This window comes from Anolis carolinensis, unplaced genomic scaffold (assembly GCF_035594765.1).
Source record: "Anolis carolinensis isolate JA03-04 unplaced genomic scaffold, rAnoCar3.1.pri scaffold_10, whole genome shotgun sequence".
NCBI lineage: Eukaryota > Metazoa > Chordata > Lepidosauria > Squamata > Dactyloidae > Anolis > Anolis carolinensis.
In genome coordinates this window covers 6,627,405-6,642,814 of record NW_026943821.1, presented here as the reverse complement: position 1 = coordinate 6,642,814, position 15,410 = coordinate 6,627,405, and the positions used below count along the sequence as shown (strand labels likewise).

The window sequence follows — 15,410 nt, the reverse complement described above, 5'->3', positions numbered from 1 at the left end:
TCAGCAGCTTAGCGCTTTAACACGCTGCGCCATCAGGGGATATTATTTCCTAAAGGTTGTGAATATACAATATTTTTGATTTTTTTTTGTCTGTGTTAGCTGGCCCTGATTGTTTCCTCTGTGGAATTTCCAATTTCCCTGCTTTCAGAGTGTTGCTCTTTATTTACTGTCCTGGTTTTAGAGATTATATTGTTATGTATTTCTAAACCGAAGAGCCGGCGTTGTCCATAGACACCTCCAAGGTCATGTGGCCGGCATGACTGCATGGAGTGCCATTACCTTCCCGCCGAAGCGGTACCTATTGATCTATTCACATTTGCATGTTTTCGAACTAATAGGTTGGCAGGAGCTGGGGCTAACAGCGGGCGCTCATTCTGCTCCCGGGATTTGAACCTGGGACCTTTTGGTCCACAAGTTTAGCAGCTCAGCGCTTTAACACACTGCCACCAGGGCAGTGAATTACATATCTTAAAATAGACAATACAGAATAAAACACGATACAGTACTAATAAAATTAAGACCCAAAATCTTGATATCAAAAGGCTACGGATAATACCAACAATGGAGCCAGTTTAGTGTAGTGGCTTGATGTTGCCCTTTAGATGCATCTACACTGCAGCATTAATCTGGTTTGACACCACTTTAATAGCAATGGCTCCTGGAAGTTGTAGTTTCCCATCTTTAGGCTTTACTCTCAAAGAAGACTTGTGCCTTGCCAAACTACATCCCATGATTGTATACCATTGAGCCATGGCAGTTGAAGTGGTATTGAGCTGCATTAATTCTACAGTGTACACCTTATAGCAATGCTAAAAATTTGGGGAATCAAGGGAACATTTACTATGTTCTGAGAGATGAAATTCAGTATGTATACTTCTGGGTGTCACCTATTACACGTAACACTCTACCCATTTTTATTGGAAATGTTGATAAAAGACTTGTTTTTAGATATATATTTAGACTGTTTTATAGTCTGCTTCCAGAGTAATCTGCTGTTTAGTAAGTGGCTCGGAAGCCTTTTCCATAATGGCTGGAAAACAACTTCCCTGGAGATGCTCTTTGCAATCTGTGATCTTAAAATTGGCATTTTTATTTCATGTATTTTTTTTAGTTGTGTTATGTATTTAGTTTTACATAAGTCTCTGCTGGATTGTCCTTTTGCACAAGCCCATTTTTAATATATGTGTGTGTTTATTAATATGATGTATTTTATTGTACTTTTGTGAGCAGTTCAGAGAACTGTTCTGACATGTACATTAACTAAAATTACTTCTGCCATATTTACTAATGTTTTCCTTTTTGGCTTTGTTTATTTTTAGGTAAACAGGATTTTTTAGGTAAACAGGAAGCTCTTTGAGAAGAAAAATGCTCCCTGAGAGAAGAAAACAAAAAGTAAATAATACTAATACTAATAATATAATAACAATAATAATAATAATCATCATCAGGGTGCATCAGCGAAAAAGGGCATTATAATCCTAATAGTAGTAGTAGTAATAATACAATAATAATGCAATATTAATACTACTAATAATTAATACTACTATTACTACTAATACCCCAATGGAGCCCCCCAATGGCATAGTGGACTTGAAGGTTGGGTTGCTGACCTGAAAGCTGCCAGGTTCGAATCCCACCCGGGGAGAGTGGGGATGAGCTCCCTCTATCAGCTCCAGCTCCATGTGGGAACATGAGAGAAGCCTCTCACAAGGATGGTAAAAACATCAAAACATCTGGGCATCCCCTGGGCAACATCCTTGCAGACGGCCAATTCTCTCACTCCAGAAGCAATTCAAGTTTTTCCTGACACGGGGAAAAATACAATAATACTAATATTAATAATGGAATATTACTAATAATAGTAATAATAATTAAATACTACTAATAATAATAATGAAATAAAATAATAATAAACATCATAACAAAATTACAACAACAGCAATACTTTCTTACTTGCATCTCTCTATGAATTGAGCAGGGAACAACTGTATATTTTATTGTTGACAACAGTTTCAGGCTGTCCTTAATGGTCATCTATATATATAAAAGAGTGATGGAATCCTGGCGACCGCCAAAACAACAAAACTAAACACCCCACAACCTCGAAAATTGACAACACAACCCATCATCCATGCCTCTAGGTTGATACAACAAAAAGAAAAGAAAAATAAAGTCCTAATTAGAGGGAGAGGAATAATTGTTTTTATCCAATTGCTGCCAGTTAGAAGGCTAAGCTCTGCCCACTTGGTCTCCTAGCAACCCACTCACCCAGGGGACAGGCAGAGTTAGGCCTCACTTAGGCCTCTTCCACACTGCCTATAAAATACAGATTATCAGATTTTAACTGGATGAGATGGCAGTGTAGACTCAAGGCCCTTCCATACAGCTATATAATCCATGTATAATCTTATATTATCTGCTTTAACTGGAGTATCTGGACTCCACACCTTTACCCTTTACCTTAACTACCACCAATTCCTCAATACTCTATTTCCCATACCACCATACTTCGCCACAGTAACGCGTGGCCGGGCACAGCTAGTATACAATATAAGTATTTTGGAATGGGATAAATTTATGTATAACCTCATTAAAGACATTTTTTATTATAATGCTTCTGTTTTTAGCCCCAATATTGGGCCTCCCTGACTTCTGGGAGTTTTTCCTTCTCTTCTTTCCATCACTGACAAGGACAAATGTGTCCCTACAAGGAGACTAGAAGAATGTAAACTATATTTGAGTGAATCTTTAATTTTATTTATTCGTACTAAACAGAAGCAGCCAATAGCACATGGAGAAAGTCATAAAAATGTGCCCTTTATTGAACTACAGATTGCAATATGGTCTAGCCACTTAATTTCTTGGAAAAAGACAAAGTGTTCAGCTTGGGATGGGAAAACATGGTCTTGGGATGTGTGTTGGACTTTCGTTTCTAGTAAAACAAAAACTCATTATGAAAAGCCCTGTTTTTAGCAGTTGGTTGGTTGGCATTAAAATAAAGATGATATTTCTGATTTCAACGTGCAGCATAAAAAGGTGGAAGAGGAGGGGAAAAAGAAAGAATGCAGCAGCATTTTTAATACCAAATTCTTGGTTGTTTTTTTTTAAATTAACACTAGCTGAAGTACCCAGCGATGCCCAGGTTAGGCCTTCTTTAGGGATAATTATTCGAAATTATGTGTTGTCGACAGCTTTCATGGCTGGAATCAGTGAGTTGCTGGACCACTAACAAAGACCATGTCAGGCTACACAGAGAAACCACTGAAATCCACAAGCATGTGGACAATTTTAACAAAAAGAAGGAAACCATTAAAATGAACAAAATCTGGCTAGCAGTGTTTAAAAAACTCTAAAATCAGGAACAACATTCAGAAAACAGGGGAATTCCAGACAGGAAACAATCAGGGCCAGCTAAAACCTTCCAACAAAGGATTTCCTCAGGCATGAAGCAGCCAACTTTGAAGCTACAAGGCTATTCAATGCTAATCAAGGTGGCCAGTTGCACCATTCACACTTGCCTCAGGCAGAGAAGAGTTATTTCTCCCATTCTGGACATTCTACATATACAGTAGAGTCTCACTTATCCAACGTTCTGGATTATCCAACACATTTTTGTAGTCAATGTTTTCAATACATCGTGATATTTTGGTGCTAAATTTGTAAATACAGTAATTACAACATAACATTACTGCATATTGAACTACTTTTTCTGTCAAATTTGGCATATAACAAGATGTTTTGGTGCTTATTTGTAAAATATTAACCTAATTTGATGTTTAATCGGCTTTTCCTTGATCCCTCCTTATTATCCAACATATTCGCTTATCCAACATTCTGCCGGCCCATTTATGTTGGATAAGTGAGACTCTACTGTATTTAAATCCGACTTGCCTAGTTTCCAACAGACCTCACAACCTCTGAGAATGCCTGCCATAGATGTGGGTGAAATGTCAGGAGATAATGCTTCTGGTACATGGCCATATAGCCCGGAAAGCTCACAGCAACTCATTAGAAATTATCTTTGTTTGTTTTTTAGATTTTATAAATGCATAATGATGCGCTATTAGATCAGGACTGGAAACCGCCTGCCGATCGACATGTGTACACAATAATTGTCACTTTTTGTCCAGGGAGATTTCCCAGCTCAGATGTTCAGGAAATTCCTCAGTGAGGTCATCAAAGAGGTGAAGACCCCTGCAGCTTGCTTGGGCAGAAATCAGACATTTAATATATGTTTTGATACATTTAAGAGTATAGCAGAAAGTAAAGGATATAAGATAGACAAAAAGGTTACAAGAAAAGATACAATTGTATTAACGGGTTGAGAAACAAAGTCTTTGGATGAGATTCACTGCTGCAGATAGAATCATGGAATCATAGAATAGTAGAGTTGGAAGAGACCTCATGGGCCATCCAGTCCAACCCCATTCTGCCAAGAAGCAAGAAATCGCATTCAAAGCACCCCCGACAGATGGCCATCCAGCCTCTGCTTAAAAGCCTCCAAAGAAGGAGCCTCCACCACAGTCCGGGGGAGAGAGTTCCACTGCCGAACAGCCTTTTTCACAGTGAGGAAGTTCTTGATGTTCGGGTGGAATCTCCTTTCCTGTAGTTTGAAGCCATTGTTCCATGTCCTAGTCTGCAGGGCAGCAGAAAACAAGCTTGCTCCTTCCTCCCTAGGACTTCCCCTTGTCACATCTTGATCCATGGCCCTCATGTCGCCTTCTCTTCTGCAGGCTAAACATGCCCAGTTCTTTAAGCCTCTCCTCATAGGGCTTGTTCTCCAGACCCTTGATCATTTTATTTGTCCTCCTCTGGACACTTTCCAGCTTGTCAACATCTCCCTTCAACTGTGGTGCCCAGAATTGGACACAGTGTGATTCCAGGTGTGGTCTGACCAAGGCAGAATAGAGGGGGAGCATAACTTCCCTGGATCTAGACGCTATTCCCCTATTTATTCAGGCCAGAATCCCATTGGCTTTCTTAGCAGCCGCATCACATTGTTGGCTCATTTTTAACTTGTTGTCCACAAGGACTCCAAGGTCTTTTTCGCACACACTGCTGTCTAGCCAGGCATCCTCCCCCATTCTGTATCTTTGATTTCCATTTTTTCTGCCGAAGTGGAGTATCTTGCATTTGTCCCTGTTAAACTTCATTTTGTTTTTTTTGGCCCATCTCTCTAGTCTCAAGATCGTTTTGAATTCTGCTCCTTTCTTCTGGAGAGTTAACTATCCCTCCCAGTTCGGTGTCATCTGCAAACTTGATGATCGTGCCTTCTAACCCTTTGTCTAAGTCATTAATAAAGACGTTGAACAGAACCGGGCCCAGGACGGAACCCTGCGGCACTCCACTCGTGACTTCTTTCCAAGATGAAGACGACGCACTGGTGAGCACCCTTTGGGTTCGTTTGCTTAGCCAATTACAGATCCACCAAACCTGGACAAATATGTATCAGCGCATATTTGCGGACTTTTAATAAAAAGATATACAAATGAACTTTTAAGGGAGGGTTGTAGTTGCTGGCCCATCTGCCAGTCTTGTTCTTTGCTGGAGTCATAGAGAACGGAAAGAAAATAATTCATTTTATCCTTGTACCCGTAAAGAACTATAATTCATCGGGATGGCGCATGCTGTGTTTGTCAAGAATAATGGGCCTGTGTGCCAAGTTTGGTCCACATCCATTGTTAATGAGAGTCACAGGGCTCTCTCGATGTGGATGAACTACAACTCCCGTCATTCTCTGTCATTGCCCCCAAACACCACCAGTAGATAAAGTTGGTCATGATGGGTTTGTGTGCCAACTATGGTCCAGATCAGTCATTGATGGGAATTACAGTGCTCTCTTGAAGTGGAAATCGCCCACAAACATACCGTATATACTTGAGTATAAGCCGAGTTTTTCAGCCCTTTGGGGGCTTTTTCAACCCTAAAAAGGACTGAAAAACTTGGCTTATACTCGAGTGAGGGCACTGGCGTGCTTATATTCAGATTGGCTTATACTCGACTATGTAGGTAATCAGAGTTGAACAGTCTTATCTTAAATTACGGTAAATATTTTAAAAAATAACCTACTGATGCCTCAATTAAAGTAATTTTATTGGTACAGTAGAGTCTCACTTATCCAAGCCTTGCTTATCCAAATTTCTGGATTATTCAAGCCATTTTTGCAGTGAATGTTTTCAATATATCATGATATTTTGGTGCTAAATTCCTAAATACAGTAATTACAACATAACATTACTGCGTATTGAACTACTTTTTCTGTCAAATTTGTTGTATAACATGATGTGTTGGTGCTTAATTTGTAAAATCATAACCTAATGTGATGTTTAATAGGCTTTTCCTTAATCTCTCCTTATTATCCAAGATATTGGCTTATCCAAGGTTCTGCCGGCCTGTTTCGCTTGGATAAGTGAGGCTCTACTGTATCTATTTTAATTTGAATTTTTCAAATTTACCAGTAGCTGCTACATTTCCCACCCCCGTCTTATACTCGAGTCAATAAGTTCTCAGTTTTTTGTGGTAAAATTGGTTTATATTCGGGTCAGCTTATACTTGAGTAGATACAGTATGTACATACATACATACATGCTTGCATACAACCATACATACAAACATATTTTCACTTTTATTGTATAGGTAGATAGATGGGCTGTCATGGATATAAACCCAGTTCTTCGGATCCAGTATAGAGCATCTGAAGAACTTGTCTTATACTATAATCATCATCATCATCATCATTTATTACCCGCCTCTCCTTGCAGCTCAGCTAGTCTTAAAGTTGCTGCTGTATTCTTTCTCTTTTCTTTCCCCCCTCCCTTCCTCTTTTTTGTATCCTAAACTTTAGGACAGGGGTCCCCAAACTAAGGCCCGGGGGCCGGATGTGGCCCTCCAAGGTCATTTACCTGGCCCTCGCCGTCAGTTTTATAATATAATATTTTTATATTATTTTAAATAATATAATATATCGTATATTCATATAATATTGATAATAATATTATAATGTTATACAATATAATACTAATAATAATACCATATAATAATATTAATTATATGTTATAAAAAGGTTTCCCCTGACATTAAGTCCAGTCATGACTGACTCTGGGGATTGGTGCTCATCTCCATTTCTAAGCCGAAGAGTTTGCGTTGCCTTGTTTGAACTGCTAGGTTGGCAGGAGCTGGGGCTAACAGCGGGTGCTCATTCCGCTCCCGGGATTTGAACCTGGGACCTTTTGGTCCACAAGTTCAACAGCTCAGTGCTTTAACACACTGTGCCATCAGGGCCCCCCATTATAGGTTATATATTACATATAATATTACAGTATAGTGGTATAGTTCAATCTATATATATAAAAGAGTGATGGAATCCTGGCGACCGACAAAACAACAAAACTAAACACCACACAACCTCAAAAATTGACAGCACAACCCCTCATCCATGCCTCTAGGTTGATACAAAAAAAGAAAAGAAAAATAAAGTCCTAATCAGAGGGAGAGGAATAATTGTTTTATCCAATTGCTGCCAGTTAGAAGGCTAAGCTCTGCCCACTTGGTCTCTTAGCAACCCACTCAGCCCAGGGGACAGGCAAAGTTAGGCCTCACTTAGGCCTCTTCCACACTGCCTATAAAATACAGATACCACCAGACAATGCCACAGCAACGCGTGGCCGGGCACAGCTAGTAGTAATATATAATGCTAATATTGTGCTATGCTAATAATAAATTGTATGTACATACAGCTGCTCTGAGTCCCCTTCGGGGTGAGAAGTGCGGGTTATAAATGTAATAAATAAATGTAGTAAATGAATAAATAAATAATTTTAGACTTAGGCTCACCCAAAGTCTGAAATGACTTGAAGGCACACAACAACAATCCTAATTCACTTGACTATCTCATTGGCCAGAAGCAGGCCCACACTTCCCATTGAAATCCTGATAGGTTTATGTTGGTTACAATAGTTTTCATTTTAAAATATTATATTGTTCTTTCATTTTTGTTGGTTTTTTTCACTACAAATAAGACATTTGCAGTGTGCACAGGAATTTGTTCGTTTTTTTTCAAATGATAATTCGGGCCCTCCACAATCTGAAGGATTGTGGATCGGCCCTCTGCTTTAAAAGTTTGAGGACCCCTGCTTTAGGATTTCAAATCTGCAACCAAGTTGCTTCAGATTTCTTTGTGATGAGACATTACGCTAAAGGGCATTGTGTATTCATGCCGAATCCATTTCCCCTCCTCTTGGGATCCTCTATGTGACTCCACAACAAGCTGACATTTCCAAACCCGGGTCCGTAAATAGATAGATGCAAAAGCATTGGCAATTTTGTCATTTTCTTTAAAAACCAGTCATTGTATTAATGTGTTTATGAGCCCTTTTTCTCATCCTCTCTCCCCAGGATGTTGCTCACCGTGGCGTGACATCTGCTCCTGCCTTATAAATGAGAGTCCTTTAACCCCACAATAAATTGGCAAAGTATTATGATGATTAGGCTCGATTCATTGATCGTGAAGAAACCACTAATCATTTCAATATTTTTTTTCTATGAAGACAGGCTGAAAAGTGGGGCAAATGTGGCAAAGCAACGTCTGAACTTGATCAATGTGGTAAAAGTTATTATTATTATTATTATTATTATGAATAACTAGCTGTGCCCGGCCACGCGTTGCTGTGGTGTTGTCTGGTGGTGTCGGTGAGAAATTGTTGAGGTAGTGGTGGTATTGAATGTCTGTTGTATGGTTGTCTTTATGTTTAGTATGCATTTGGTTGTTTGTGTACTGTGAAAGTGGTGAGGAAAGAGGACACTTTATGTTGGATTAGTGAGACTCTACTGGATATTTGTAATCTTATATTATCTGCCTAGAACTGCCCCTTCTACACAGCTGTATAAAATGCACACTGAAGTGAATTATCTGGCAGTGTGGACTCAAGATAATCCAGTTCAAATCAGATAATATAAGATTCTAAATGGGTAACATAGCTATGTGGAAGGGCCTTGAGTCTACACTGCCATATAATCCAGTTAAAATCAGATAATCTGTATCTTATAGGCAGTGTGGGAGAGGCCTGAGGCCTAACTGTGCCTGTCTCCTGGACTGAGTAGGTTGCTAGGAGACCAAGTGGGTGGAGCTTAGCCCTTGGATAAAAACAATTATTCCTTTCCCTCTAATTAGGACTTTATTTTTCTTTTCTTTTTGTTGTATCAACCTAGAGCCGTGGATGATGGGTTGTGTTGTCAAATTTTAAGGTTGGGGGGCCTGTAGTTTTGTTGTTTTGTCCGCTGCCCTGATGCCATCACTCTTTTATATATATAGGTAATCTATACACATAATAAAAGTGAAAATATGTATGTGTGTATGTGGCTGAGGTGTCCATTTACACAGACAAGCTTCCACTTCCACAAACAACTATAACTCCCAGTGCTGAGGAGCCACCAAAGGCACTCCCTCCAATGACATTGCAGGTTTGGGGAGAATTCACCATGATTTATAGGAGTTGTAGGTACAGGGATGTATAGCTCACCTGCTATCTAAGAGCACTCTGAACTCCACCAACGATGGACCTGGAACTCACTTGGCACACAGAACCCCCATGATCAACACAAAATACTGGAGGTCTTTAGAGGGATTTATAGAAGTTTGTAACACCCCTAGGCAGCGCGAACACTGGGAACCAACACGGAGGCCAATATACAATCTAATATCTTTATTAAAGCAATAAAAGTTTCTAACAATTATAAGCAGAGTAGATAGTCAGTCAGTTGACCTTTTAGAAAAGATCAGTAATAGTCCAAAGAAAGAAAGTTATATGTCTAATATTAGAGTCCAAAGTTCAAAATCCAATAACCGAAACACACTCAAACCTAATGGAAGTTTGAGTGGGGAAAAGAGCAAAGTTCCTTAGGAAAGTACTTGAAAAATAGTCCAAAAACAGGGTTCAAGGCTAGGCAAGGCAATTTGTGGTGGATCTGAAACACAGTCCGAACATGGCAAGGAACGAGACGCTACACCCGGTCTACTCGAGAGTAAGCGCGCCAACGGGCCGCTTAGAAGCACAGGCTCAATAGACGATGTATTCTTCCGTTAGAAGTCCAGTTGACACCACAACAAAGATTCTCTGCACAGAACTTTTATTGAAGTCCAAAAGCTTCCCCCAAGCAGGTGCGTGTCTCCCCAAAATTTCCCAAGAGAACGAACTGCTAACAACTAGATGCCAGATGCTTGCCTCCTCAGTTCTTCCCAGGAGAAATGACTTAGCCACAATCTCCTCGCTCCGCTAATCTCACACTTCTCCTTAAACTTTGTCTTCAACAGCGATCTGTTTGGAAAGTAGCCCTTCTATCAAATTCTAAACTCTCTGGCGATCTGGGAAGAGCCGGCAACATTTCAAGGGCATTTCTAATTGGCTCTGGCTCTGCAATGTCAACAGGAGACATCTGGAAAGGGATAGAATCTTGCTGCGGTGGGAAAAAACCCAAATCCTCTTCATTTTGATCCGCAATGGCTGCTGGATCAGGGGCCAAAGGTGCCTGAGACATCACAAAGTTGTAGTTCACCTACATCCAGAGCGCACTATGAACCCAAACAATGATGGATCTGGCCCAAACATGGCATGCATACTCAATATGTCCACATTTGAATACTGGTGGGTTTTGAGGGGAAATGGCCTGGACATTTTGGAGTTGTAGGTACTGGGATTTATAGTTCACCTGCACTCAATGAGCACTTTGAACTCCACCAAACCAGCCGACATCAGATCTGGACCAAACTTGGCACACAGACCCAACATGACCAACTGCGAATACTGTCAGGGTTTGGGAGTGACTGCACTGGGATTTTGAGAGTTGTAGTTCACCCTTATCCAGAGAGCACTGAACCCAGCCAACAACAGATCTGGACCAAACCTAAATGATATTACCTAACATCCCAAAACAAACAATGCCTTCTTCTAATAACCCAGGCATTGTTGGGTCCCCAAGATAGTAATAAATAATGAAGAATGGGCAAGCTAGGAAGAGCTGCAGCAGTTTGCTTTTGCTTGAGTCTACAGGGAAAGGTCAGGCTGGATCTACACTACCATATAATCCAGATTATCAAATCAGATAATCCAAATATGAGTCTACACATCCGAACAATCCAGTTCAAAGCAAATAATCTGGAATGCTCCTAAACACACTGGCTGCCTGGCTCCTATTGAAGATATAAGCAGGATGCTCATGTTAATAGCAAAGAATAATTGCAGCATATGGAAGGTTAGGAGTTCCTGGAAAACGGGATTTTATTTTCTTGCAGTTTCTAATGGCACAGCTAGAATGGCCTGGTTACTAAGGAGGATAATATAAGCGCTGATCAAAAAGATAAAATTAATGTCAGCGAGCAGGGCTTCATTTGATCCAAGGATCAGTCCCTTCCCCCTGTTTTGGAAAGCGAAAGCTGCTGGTTTCCAGATCAGGTTGCTACCTGACTGGAGCAGTTCGAAATGGAAGAAATGAGCAAAGTGTCTTGATCTGATTCAAAGAGAGACCTTCAGATTTCTAAAAAAATTGCTGCTTTAAATTCAAAGGATCATTTTTTTCCTGGTAAGTTGGCAACCAAGATAACACTTTGTTAGAAAATAGGAGCCCTTGTTTCTGGGAGGTTGGCAATCTAGTTATTAAAAAAATGTTGTTATTATAGTGTACCTTCAATTTGTTCTTAAGGTGACCCTATTACGGAATTTTCTCGGCAAGATTTATGCCAAGAAGGTTTGCTATTACCTTCCATTGAGGCTGAGAGAGTGCGACTTAGGCCCCTTCTACAATGCCATATATAATCGAGATTCTCAAACCAGATAATCCGCATCATTTTCTTTGAACTGGATTATCTGAGTCTACACTGCCATATAATCCAGTACAAAGCAGATAATTTGGATTTTATATGGCAGTGCAGAAGGAGCCATAGACCCATCTCACCGCAATGGCTGACAACCTACTTTCTGAAAACTGCTTCCAAAGCTATGTATGTCTTATAATCTGCATTTTGGTTTTAAAGTGTATATTAAAATCTAACAATTGTTTTATTATCTGGATTTAATTGTGTTTCTATCATATCTTAGGAACCTCCAATGGCGCAGCGTGTTAAAGCGCTGAGCTGCTGAACTTGCGGACTGAAAGGTCGCAGGTTTGAATCCGGAGAGCGGAGTGAGCACCGCTGTTAGCTCCAGCTTCTGCCAACCTAGCAGTTCGAAAACATGCAAATATGAGTAGATCAATAGATACCACTGCAGCATGAAAGTAACGGCGCTCCATGCAGTCATGCCAGCCACATGATCTTGGAGGAGTCTACGGACAACGCCGGCTCTTCAGTTTAGAAATGGAGATGAGCACCAACCCCCAGAATCGGACACGACTGGACTTAACGTCAGGGGAAAACCTTTACCTTTTACCTATCATATCTTAGGAGCCCCCAATGGTGCAGCATGTTAAAGCGCTAAGCTGCTGAACTTGCGGACTGAAAGGTCACAGGTTCGAATCTGGAGAGCAGAGTGAGCACCCGCTGTTAGCCCCAGCTTCTGCCAACCTAGCAGTTCGAAAACGTGCTAATGTGAGTAGATCAATGGATACCGCTACGGCGGGAAGGTAACGGCGCTTCATGCAGTCATGCCAGCCACATGACCTTGGAAGTGTCTACGGACAACGCCGGCTCTTCAGCTTAGAAATTATACTCCTCGACCTTTTGTACTAGTCGCTCTTTTCCTGATTACTTGATATTAATTCAGGGCTCCTCTCTACCCAATGTGATCTTAAATGAATCTATTGCACTTTATCTATTTAAAATTTGTAACTCATAATGTGCACCTTGCTTCTCCGCTATTGCAACCTCATTGTTTTTAATGTGATGTTTTAATACCGCTTTGTGTTTTTTTGGCTGCTGTGTATATATTATTATTGGTTTTTATTATTGTTCTTTGATGTTTCATATTTTATTTTATCATTGTTTTGTATCTGATTTTGCTGTAAGCCGCCCCGAGTCCCCTTTGGGAGAGATGGAGGTGGGATATAAATAAACTTATTATTATTATTATTATTATTATTATTATTATTATTATTATTATTATTATTATTATATTATTACACAGCAAACAAGATAGATATGCTGGATTTCATATCACAAGTCGAACACTCCCCAAGTGTCTAGGACTGTGTGATGTATTTTCGGATGATGCGTGCAGATCCCAGCAGGGTGGCCTTTTGCAGTTGGCAGATCGTAATTTTGTCAATGTCTATTGTTTCCAAATGCCAGCTGAGATCTTTTGGCACGGCACCCAGTGTGCCGACCACCACCGGGACCACCTGCACTGGTTTCTGCCAGAGTCTTTGAAGTTCAATCTTGAGGTCCTGATAGCGGCTGAGTTTTTCCTGTTGTTTTTCGTCAATGCGACTGTCACCTGGGATGGCGACATCAATGATCCAAATCTTTTTTTCCCCACAACTGTGATGTCTGGTGTGTTGTGTTCCAGAACTTTGTCAGTCTGGATTCGGAATTATTATTATTATTATTATTATTAGAAATGGAGATGAAAAAGCACTCAAGACTTGGCTGTTTGGTTGTGCATTTAAGTAAATCAGATCTAATTTGCCAAATAGTCACTGTTGAATGTTTTTATATTGTGGAATGATATTTTAAATTGTGAGTCGCTCGGAGCACTCTGGTGGAGAGCGACTAATTAAGAAATAAATTTAAGTGAAGTGAAGATGAGCACCAACTCCCAGAGTTGGACACGACTGGACTTAACGTCAGGAGGAAACATTTACCTTTACCTTATCATATCTTGGCAGAAATTGTATCGAGAGAGAAAATGGACAGGATTTAAATCCAAAACATAACTTTTTAAAAGTGTGTTTGAAATCTTTCATGTCCCCTCTTCCTTCTTTCCTCAGCTCAACAGCCACAGAGTGCAGCTCCTGCCACGGTACAATGATCACTTTTTGGGTATCATTTTCTTCCATTTGTCCAATTTCTTTAACAGCCTTTCCTTTGCCCTTTGAAAAGTAAACACCCGCAGCCTGCCTTTCCACTCATGGCAAATAAATCCGCCCGCCGTCCCTGTGTGGGCCAGGCGAGATGAGGTCTCCAGCTGCCAAAGAGCATCTCGGAAGATGCCGAGCCGCAAGGCCCCAGAGGGACATCCATCCGGCACGAGCCACGGACCTCACTGGGAGAAGTCGGGAGCATCTCCTCGCCCTGTTGCTTCTTCGCCCCCATCATCCCTCTTCCTCGCATCCCCATCATCATTCTCCCACTCACTCCCATCCTCTGAAATCTCCCTCCCTCCTCCCTCCAAGCTGGGGGAGAGAGTGCCTTTAAACTCCAGCAAGACCGAGGAAGGATGGCAGAGCGAGAAGGGAGCAGGGACCCGGCACATTCATCTTCCCCTTGGCAGGTAAGAGAGCCAGGTGGCTTTTCATTCTAGCAAACAGAGTTGGACTTTGGGTTGCTTCTGCTTGTGTTTCTCTATGTCAGGGGTCCCCAAACTAAGGCCCGGGGGCCACATGCGGCCCATCGAAGCCATTTATCTGGCCCTCGCCCCCTCCCTCGCCCAGTGCGTGCCTTCCAGAGTTTTTCTTGTTTATAATAGTATTTGAATTATTATTTAATTAATAACTAATTATCAAGGGGGGTGCTTTGCTAGTGCTTTTGGTGCAAAAAGGCAGAAGGGGGCTGGACTAAATGCCGCAGGGGGTCTCTTCCAATCCTTATTATTATTATTATTATTATTGACACAGTATAACACAGCAAACAAGATACAGTAGAGTCTCACTTATCCAACATTCTGGATTATCCAACGCATTTTTGGAGTCAATGTTTTCAATATATTGTGATATTTTGGTGCTAAATTCATAAATACAGTAATTACTACATAGCATTACTGCGTATTGAACTACTTTTTCTGCCAAATTTGTTGTCTAACATGATGTTTTGGTGCTTCATTTGTAAAATCATAACCTAATTTGATGTTTAATAGGCTTTTCCTTAATGCCTCCTTATTATCCAACATATTCACTTATCCAACATTCTGCCAGCCCGTTTATGTTGGATAAGTGAGACTCTACTGTATATATGCTGGATTTCGTATCACAAAATCACAAGTTCCCAAGCGTTTAGGGCTGTGTGATGTATTATTATTATTATTATTATTATTATTATTATTATTATTATTTATGATCTATCTATCTATTTATTTATTAGCTACATTTATATGCCACCCTTCTCACCCCGAAGGGGACCCAGAGCGGCTTACAAATTAAATTTACATACAATATTATATTAGCATAGTACAATACTGGTAATAAACTACTATATTGTACTGTATCAATATATTGTAATATTATTAGTAATATTACATGTAAAATATAATATATACTTATTATATTGT

At 40.3% G+C, this 15,410-nt stretch overlaps 1 long non-coding RNA gene across 1 annotated transcript; it reads left to right on the top strand.

Annotated features, from left to right (window-relative positions):
* Positions 1–5,155: 5,155 nt before the first annotated feature.
* LOC134293826 (uncharacterized) lies at positions 5,156–13,060 on the top strand. Its single transcript, XR_010000790.1, has 3 exons — positions 5,156–5,383; positions 8,395–8,602; positions 12,090–13,060. It is a non-coding gene; the product is annotated as an uncharacterized LOC134293826 (long non-coding RNA).
* Positions 13,061–15,410: the final 2,350 nt, after the last annotated feature.